Source organism: Xenopus laevis, chromosome 8S, assembly GCF_017654675.1.
Source record: "Xenopus laevis strain J_2021 chromosome 8S, Xenopus_laevis_v10.1, whole genome shotgun sequence".
Taxonomy (NCBI): domain Eukaryota; kingdom Metazoa; phylum Chordata; class Amphibia; order Anura; family Pipidae; genus Xenopus; species Xenopus laevis.
This window is the reverse complement of record NC_054386.1, coordinates 64182821-64191557: the sequence shown is the minus strand read 5'-3', so window position 1 is coordinate 64191557 and position 8737 is coordinate 64182821. Positions and strand designations below refer to the sequence as shown.

The window sequence follows — 8737 nt, the reverse complement described above, 5'->3', positions numbered from 1 at the left end:
AAAAGATCTAAAGTAGCATTAAATGAGAAAACATATGATGCTATTGCTAGATGTGCAGTTATCATTTCAAGGCTAAGCAGCATAAGAACTGTGTTCCAGTCATTAATTTTTCAAACAAAAACAACATACACATTACAGGAATTGATACTGCGTGAAAGTGAAAGATTTAAGTAGAAAACTCATATGTGATTAGCAACCAGAAAATCATTTGGTTATGTTTGATTTGAAAATTGTAATTTATGATTCTAAACTTATTTTTACAGTTTTCAGTCATAGATTACCAGTAAATTAGAAATATACTGAATATAATTGTAAACATGCAGAGTAGGAATGAAGTAAGAAGTGCACTGAAAAGATGGCAGGAGCATAGAGGAATAGGAGTGTTCTGAGTTTGAAGGATTCATTGATGAGAATTGCCAATGGTGAAGAATGAAGTAATAAAGGATAGGAGAGATAACATCAATGTAGAAGTATAGACAATCCCCAGGTAAATTACTAGGAGCAGGCCCTGCAGCTTCTGTTAAGGTCAGAAGGGGAATTACATGTGTCCCAATGCTTATGCTATTTATTCAGGTGGCTGCTTCTGAATGCTGATCATTTTTCATTTTCAGCATGGTCTTTTATTAGGTTTAGAAATTCTGTTAAATTTGGAATGATAGTGTTTTTAATTTATTTGGGGGGGGATTCTGTTAAACGTGGGATGATAGTGTTTTTAATTTTTTTAGGAACACGGAGCCAGATTGCTGTAAGGAGATTAAAAACATGGCCTCTATTATTGTTACAAGTAGTGCTGATTGTGGGGTAAAAAGGAGGGTGAGACTGTTATTTCTTTGATCAAGAGGAAGGCTGAAAATTACTTTATAAGTGGACAGTCCCACCATAAGTGCATTTAATTTCCTGTAGTTCCTCCAATATAGCTTGTTAAGATATATATTTGTTGAAGGTTATCTGAAGTAAAATACCAAAGGAAAAAGGATCTTACACCAATTTTCCACATGATTTGTCAGATCTGGAAAGCTGTAGTAGGTTATTTTTTTTTTCAGCCAAACTTCTAATGAAGTGCCTTGGGAGTTCTCCATTTTAGTGTAGATAGTAGGATGGCTTTCCAAGTCATCAGATCTGAATAGTTAATGCCCTATTTGGCTTGGCTTATCATGGTTAGGAAACAAGGGATTCCCCATTGGAATATCAACCCCTGTTATGTTACACACCACTTGTCTTTATTGTATTGTTATTGTTGTGCGCTGCATCTTTCTCTATTTGTCTTCTCCTCCCCCTGTAGTCCAGGAAGATGCTGTGACCCTTAACCCCCCTCCCCTCTTCAACTGTTCCCAGTGTTCAGTTAGCAGCCATCTTAGGTATCACTTACTGCCTAACCGACCCTGGTGATAGAAATATTCTTTGACCTACTGGTCTGATCTATGTATGGGAGACTTTCTTCAGTTTTGGAATAAACTACAGCAAAATCTGCATACTCGTGTCGGTCCGGTTGAGTTCAACTGTCTGTTGAGATCTGCTAATAACAGTGAGTTGTGTCCTGTAAAGGTCCTGGCCCAGATCTAAGGGAACTATCACTAAGGACAGTGGGTTGAAACAGAACAAACCCATTGCTATAAGCACCATCCTTTTCATACATTGGACTGAAGCAGACATGTAAACACATTCAAGAACATATACAAAATATTTACATTTTGCTTGTGTAACTCTTAGAGGGTTATTTACTAAAACCCACATTTTTATCATTATTTTATTAAAACAACTTCAACCAAACTCTCATCCAAATTTTACCTTATCTATCAATAAAATAATCGAAAAATTCAGTGTGGGAAAAGACTCTATAAAATATCAGTAAAATCATGAAAAAATTTGAACCATACATTTTTTTGGGATTTGATGCCTAAAAACTACGATTTTTTTTGATTATCGCAAAATTTATCATTTGAAACTCAGCAGAGATCCTGAGACATCTGCCACTAACTTATACGTGACCCTGGAAAGTTTAAGAAATTTTGGATTTGGACTTTTAGCAGCCTTGGGGTATAATAAATCTCAAAAATTTGAGGGTTTTTTTCCTGGAAAAAACTGTGTTCTCCACCCTTAGTCACAGTATTTATTGCAGTAACACTGTTGTTCAACCAAACTGTACAAACCAAGTTGTTGCTGGACAACAAATACTAATATATTTTAATTAATTTTAATAAAAGTACTAAATCATACTGGGAGCTGCAGTCCTTCAATATCAATTTTGTAATCTAAAAACAAAATGTTTCCTCTCCTGAGGCAGTGGTTACATCAGGTGGTCTATTTATTATGCTGTGTAAAAAGTGAAGTAAAACATTACTGGTGACGTTGCAACCAATCAGATCTCAGATTTTGTTTTCTAACAGTTGCAATCTAACTGCAGATTGGTTGCTATGGGCAACATCACTGGTTTCACTTCACTTTTTACACAGCATAATAAACAGACCCCTTAAATGCAGAACAACCCACTTAACCTGTGTACATATATACACGACAAGAATGGGACTTATCCCCCTGCCCATGTGACCCCAAGTTGCTCAGTTTTAAATAAATGCTTACAAATATATGGTAAAAGGCAATATTTATTTTTCAACACTATGCCAATATCAAATTAAAAACCAATTAAAATAAAACTAAGCAGTGCTGCATGTGCAAAAGGGATCCCTTGTAATGGTCTCACAAGACCACAACATAGATAGCACTTTGTATGCTGTAATGTAAAAGTAGCGTATCTGGAACCAAAACGGAGCGCTCCAATAATGAACCACAATCTCAATTTTTTGAGAGAGTAAGCAGTCCCAGACAGTCCGGTACTAATATTCAATTAGTTGTGGCCAAGACATAATGATCATATATCCCCAGGTCTGAAATGTGCAAAAGTCGCCAAATATGTGTGGGGCACCCCTCTAGCACAAGTCTCCTCAAGATGTCGGTGTGCTTGCACCGTTAGATGTTGAGGGGGATGCACCTGCAGTATTAACCAGAACCTTCACGATGAACCCAATCCTGTGTGGGTGGATGCAGACATTTGGATTTGCCAAAAAACGCCTGAGTGGCGTGTCTGAAGATATTAATATCTCACAGCGTGACCTGCTCAATAAAAATGTAAAGATATTACCGACCAAACGAAAGTCCGAGAGTGGCCCCACTATGTGTCCGTGAGGTGGCGTGTGGTGACGTCTCCACTGCGGTTCCGTGAGAATTATCCGTGGCAGTCCTGGCACTTTAGACCTGCGTAAGGGGATCCTCACATACACAGCATGCGCTGCACCTCGACAGCCGTTTCGCCACAAACGTGGCTTTGTCAAGAGGTCGGAAAACCGGAAATGGTGTGTTATTTAAAAGAAGCGTCATGTGACTGTGAGCTCTAGGCGCCATAGAAACTACTCCTGTCAATTGTATCCAATGATCGATAAAGTTACACACATTCAGCAATTGAAACTCCGCAACCTTTGTTGCCAATTGATTTCTTCAATCGATTTGCAAGTTCCTCATATAGAACGATCATTGCCAGGTTAGTGATGTGGGTAGTGGTGATGGAATACAATATTGGATAACTCTGTGTTGTCCAATAGAATATGGAGAAGCCGCACACCACACACTCCCAAAGGTTCTTATCCTGGTGCCCAGTGATAGAGGAATCGGCAGCCTCACAACAAGGGTAAGAAGAATTTCACCGGCACACAGGAATTGTAGTAGCAGGGCAAGCCCTTGCAATTTTATTATGCAGTAGTGCAACGTTTCGGGGTCACGCCCCTTTGTCAAGCATAGTGTGGACAAGTGCAGACATGATTTAAAGGGTGTGCAATTAACAAATTAGCATATTTAACAAGCATTGCTGTGAAAAAAGTACTTTGCATTGAAAAAGATTTTTACATATCAAGATGCCATTTAAAATGCAATGTTAAAGTGAAAAAATATGCATCCAGGTGCCAATTAACAATACACTGATATAAAATTTCATAGTGGAAAATGCAGTTAAAAAGGACAATGTTAAAAGATATTGCAGTAAAAACCTGTTTAGTAGAAAAATTTAGTGAAAATATTTTTATCAAAAATGCCCATCAAAAAGAACATAATAAAAGATCAGTTAAAGTCCATAAGTGGTAGTCCTTTATTTTGACTTCACGTAGTGCTGGAAGTGATGAAATATAAAGGTGAATATCTAAGAGAAAATTTTTAAAAAAACAATATGGCAACACAAAGGCCATGAAAAAAAAGTTAAAATTGTGACAGCTAGACAGATTCGATTAAAAGAGTAACAAATACTTAAAATAAGATAACCCTGCATCCTAAAGGGATGGGGAAAAAAAGGACACTTTACCTGTCCCTGAAGGGATCTCATAACAAAGTTTTTATCTGAAAGGAGAAGGAATAGCATTAGTATATATTTCTACCATTCCATAATTTTATAAATAACACGACATATTGTACTCCTCATTAAGCCCCTTCGGGGCCCTGCTTTGCAATGCCCAGATCCAATAGCACTCCCTTTGTAGTAGAGCTCTTTTGATATCTTGGCCCTGTTTACACATAACTTTTTCTAACACCTGCCAGCGGAGCTGCGCCACCCTGTGGCCATGTGTGAAAAAGTGTTTGGCTAGAAGGGTTTCTCGTTTAGTTTTAACCAACTCCTTTTCTTTATCCGTAGTAGTTGCTTGTGTCCCTAAAGTTGTTTGACCAACGGCAGGTAGTTGATAATTCCTGATTGTGGACTTATGTTCATATAATCTTGTTTTAATGGATCTGGATGTCTGGCCCACATAGGCCAGACCACAGGGGCATTTCAGGCAATAGATCACATTGCTGGTGTCACAGGTGAAAAAACCTTTAATCGAATGTTTAGAACCTTGCAAAGGATGTGTGACATACTCCCCAGGGATAATCCCACTGCAGTGTCCGCAATTCCTGCAGGGGAAAGTGCCGTGTGATCTCATAGGCTGTTGGTTGTTTAGGTTACACTTAGGTTTCGTTTTCACCAAATCACCCACATTTTTCCCCCGCCGGTAAGAGAATAGCGGAGGAGCCTGAAACAGCTTACCATACCTCGGATCAGTGCCAAGAAGTCCCCAATACTTAAGTACGATCTTACGGCACCGTTTTGAGTTTACATCAAAAGTGGAAATAAACGGTATTCTAGGGGATTTGCATGTTTCAACCATCTTTTTCTCTAGTAACTGTTGTCTAGGAATAGCCCGCACCTCTTGTCTGTGTTTCTCTAGGGTACCTTCCTCGTATCCTTTAGCCAAGAACTTTTCAATCATCTGTGCAGAAGCATTATCATATAATTCCTCAGTGGTTGCTATGCGCCTGACCAGTAGCAACTGGCTCCGGGGCAAGCCCTTAGACAACCCAGGAGGATGATATGATGTGGGCCGCAATAAGTTATTTCTATCCGTTGGTTTGGTGTAGACTGTGGTTAAAAACTCCTGTCCTGTGTATTTGATGTTTACATCCAAAAAGTGTAACTCATTGGGACTAACCTACAGAGTGAATTTAATGGTGGAATGTATACTATTCAAATATACTAAGAATTCATTAAGATTCTCCAGAGACCCAGACCACAGAAAAAACGTATCGTCCATATATCGCATATACGCATTAATCTTAGGGGCGAAATCATTGTTAGAAAAAATAAAGGTTTTTTCAAAGTGGTCCATATAGATGTTGGCATATGCGGGCGCCATGTTGGCACCCATGGCGCAACCTTGTAGCTGTAAATAAAAAAACCTCCTTAAAGTGAAAGTAATTTTTAAATAAAACATTCTCAAGTAACGTACATACAAAATTCACAGTATGATTGGGTAACTCCCCCTGAGCCAAGTACATACGAATACACTCGATTCCCTCGTCATGGGGGATGGATGTAAACAGATCTTTAACATCGAGAGAACATAAGAAAAATTCACCAGGTGGAATGGTTGTGGTCGCTAGTCTGTTTAAAAAATCTGTGGTATCAGTAAGGCAGGGCTTCAGCTTGGGCAATATATCTTGCAAAAAAGTGTCTACATAAATTGCCAAAGGTTGCCAGATCGAACCCACATTGGAGACTATGGGTCGTCCTGGGGGGTTGGTGAGCTTTTTGTGGATCTTTGGAAGGAAATACATGTGGGGGGCCTTAGGATGCTGAGAATTAAGTAGCTGTGCAATCTCATCAGTGATAAGACCTTCCATCACAGCAGCGTTTAATAAAATGTTGAGTTCATTTTTATATTTGAATGTGGGGTCCCCATTTAGCATTTTATAGTGAGTGGTATTATCCAATTGGCGTTTGGCTTCACCATCATAGTCTACCGTATTTAATACGACTATTCCACCGCCCTTATCAGCTTGGGTAATAGTTATTGAAATATTCTCCTGTAAAGTTTTTAAAGCAGCCTTTTCTTCAAAGGAAACGTTCCTGTGCATGGACTTGGTTTTTTTATTCAAAAGCTTATTAATTTCCAGGGTAACAATAGATTCAAAGGCATCTATACAGGGATAATTGCCTGGAGGCATAAAAGTGCTTCTAGACCCCAATTTCTGTTTAAGGGAGGATACAGTAGCATCCGTAGTGGTGGTATTGGCCTTATCAGAAAAAAATGCTTTAAGTTTGAGTGACCTAATAAAACGGAACCAGTCAATGGAAAAAGAAAAAGCTGGAACAGTAAATGCAGGAACAAAATTAAGCCCTTTCTCCAGTACTGCCAGTATTGGGGACTTCTTGGCACTGATCCGAGGTATGGTAAGCTGTTTCAGGCTCCTCCGCTATTCTCTTACCGGCGGGGGAAAAATGTGGGTGATTTGGTGAAAACGAAACCTAAGTGTAACCTAAACAACCAACAGCCTATGAGATCACACGGCACTTTCCCCTGCAGGAATTGCGGACACTGCAGTGGGATTATCCCTGGGGAGTATGTCACACATCCTTTGCAAGGTTCTAAACATTCGATTAAAGGTTTTTTCACCTGTGACACCAGCAATGTGATCTATTGCCTGAAATGCCCCTGTGGTCTGGCCTATGTGGGCCAGACATCCAGATCCATTAAAACAAGATTATATGAACATAAGTCCACAATCAGGAATTATCAACTACCTGCCGTTGGTCAAACAACTTTAGGGACACAAGCAACTACTACGGATAAAGAAAAGGAGTTGGTTAAAACTAAACGAGAAACCCTTCTAGCCAAACACTTTTTCACACATGGCCACAGGGTGGCGCAGCTCCGCTGGCAGGTGTTAGAAAAAGTTATGTGTAAACAGGGCCAAGATATCAAAAGAGCTCTACTACAAAGGGAGTGCTATTGGATCTGGGCATTGCAAAGCAGGGCCCCGAAGGGGCTTAATGAGGAGTACAATATGTCGTGTTATTTATAAAATTATGGAATGGTAGAAATATATACTAATGCTATTCCTTCTCCTTTCAGATAAAAACTTTGTTATGAGATCCCTTCAGGGACAGGTAAAGTGTCCTTTTTTTTCCCCATCCCTTTAGGATGCAGGGTTATCTTATTTTAAGTATTTGTTACTCTTTTAATCGAATCTGTCTAGCTGTCACAATTTTAACTTTTTTTTCATGGCCTTTGTGTTGCCATATTGTTTTTTTAAACATTTTCTCTTAGATATTCACCTTTATATTTCATCACTTCCAGCACTACGTGAAGTCAAAATAAAGGACTACCACTTATGGACTTTAACTGATCTTTTATTATGTTCTTTTTGATGGGCATTTTTGATAAAAATATTTTCACTAAATTTTTCTACTAAACAGGTTTTTACTGCAATATCTTTTAACATTGTCCTTTTTAACTGCATTTTCCACTATGAAATTTTATATCAGTGTATTGTTAATTGGCACCTGGATGCATATTTTTTCACTTTAACATTGCATTTTAAATGGCATCTTGATATGTAAAAATCTTTTTCAATGCAAAGTACTTTTTTCACAGCAATGCTTGTTAAATATGCTAATTTGTTAATTGCACACCCTTTAAATCATGTCTGCACTTGTCCACACTATGCTTGACAAAGGGGCGTGACCCCGAAACGTTGCACTACTGCATAATAAAATTGCAAGGGCTTGCCCTGCTACTACAATTCCTGTGTGCCGGTGAAATTCTTCTTAACTCTGTGTTGTCTCATGGCATCTCTTAGATGAAAGCATACTGATGAAAATAATACAATAAAGACAAAATAACAATCAAATAAACCAATGGTAAGTAAACCAAATTAAGTTGAACAGCAATAAGGCAAAGCACCAAAATACGATAAAATACAACAAATAAACCTTGAAGTCAAAACAAGAAAGAACAAAACAAGCAAAAACAAAGCCAGAAATAGAAACAAAACAAAAAGAGAGAAAAATTGGTAAGGAAATCCTGTGTCCAGGACAGCTAGGTCTTAATACATCTGGGGGGGGGAATTCTTTTATAAGCATGGTAGGCAATGTCAACCAGTAGCAAGTTCAACAATGCCTTAATCCAATCTTTTTAATTATTTATGAATGAATGCTTGAAAATTTAAATGTCCATTAAGTCCAAATTCTGACTTGTAAGTATTAAGTCTGAAGATCCAAGAAGTCTCCAATTGAAGTAATCTATTTTCCAAATCACCCCCCTTATATCTCCATGTAAACGGTCTATGCCCTGGAAAAAGCAGCCTGAATATTGACCATTGTGTGAGCAATAGATGTGCTTGGCAATACTGGACATAAGATTGCAATTCTTAATGTCCCTTA

The 8737-nt window shown here is 38.4% G+C and overlaps 2 long non-coding RNA genes across 2 annotated transcripts; one reads left to right on the top strand and one right to left on the bottom strand.

Annotated features, from left to right (window-relative positions):
- Window positions 1-2585: 2585 nt before the first annotated feature.
- On the bottom strand, window positions 2586-4454 carry LOC121397702. Its single transcript, XR_005963844.1, has 2 exons — window positions 4346-4454; window positions 2586-4186 (listed from the first exon to the last, which is right to left on the bottom strand). It is a non-coding gene; the product is annotated as an uncharacterized LOC121397702 (long non-coding RNA).
- Window positions 4455-7353: 2899 nt separating this feature from the next.
- LOC121397701 lies at window positions 7354-8097 on the top strand. Its single transcript, XR_005963843.1, has 2 exons — window positions 7354-7462; window positions 7623-8097. It is a non-coding gene; the product is annotated as an uncharacterized LOC121397701 (long non-coding RNA).
- Window positions 8098-8737: the final 640 nt, after the last annotated feature.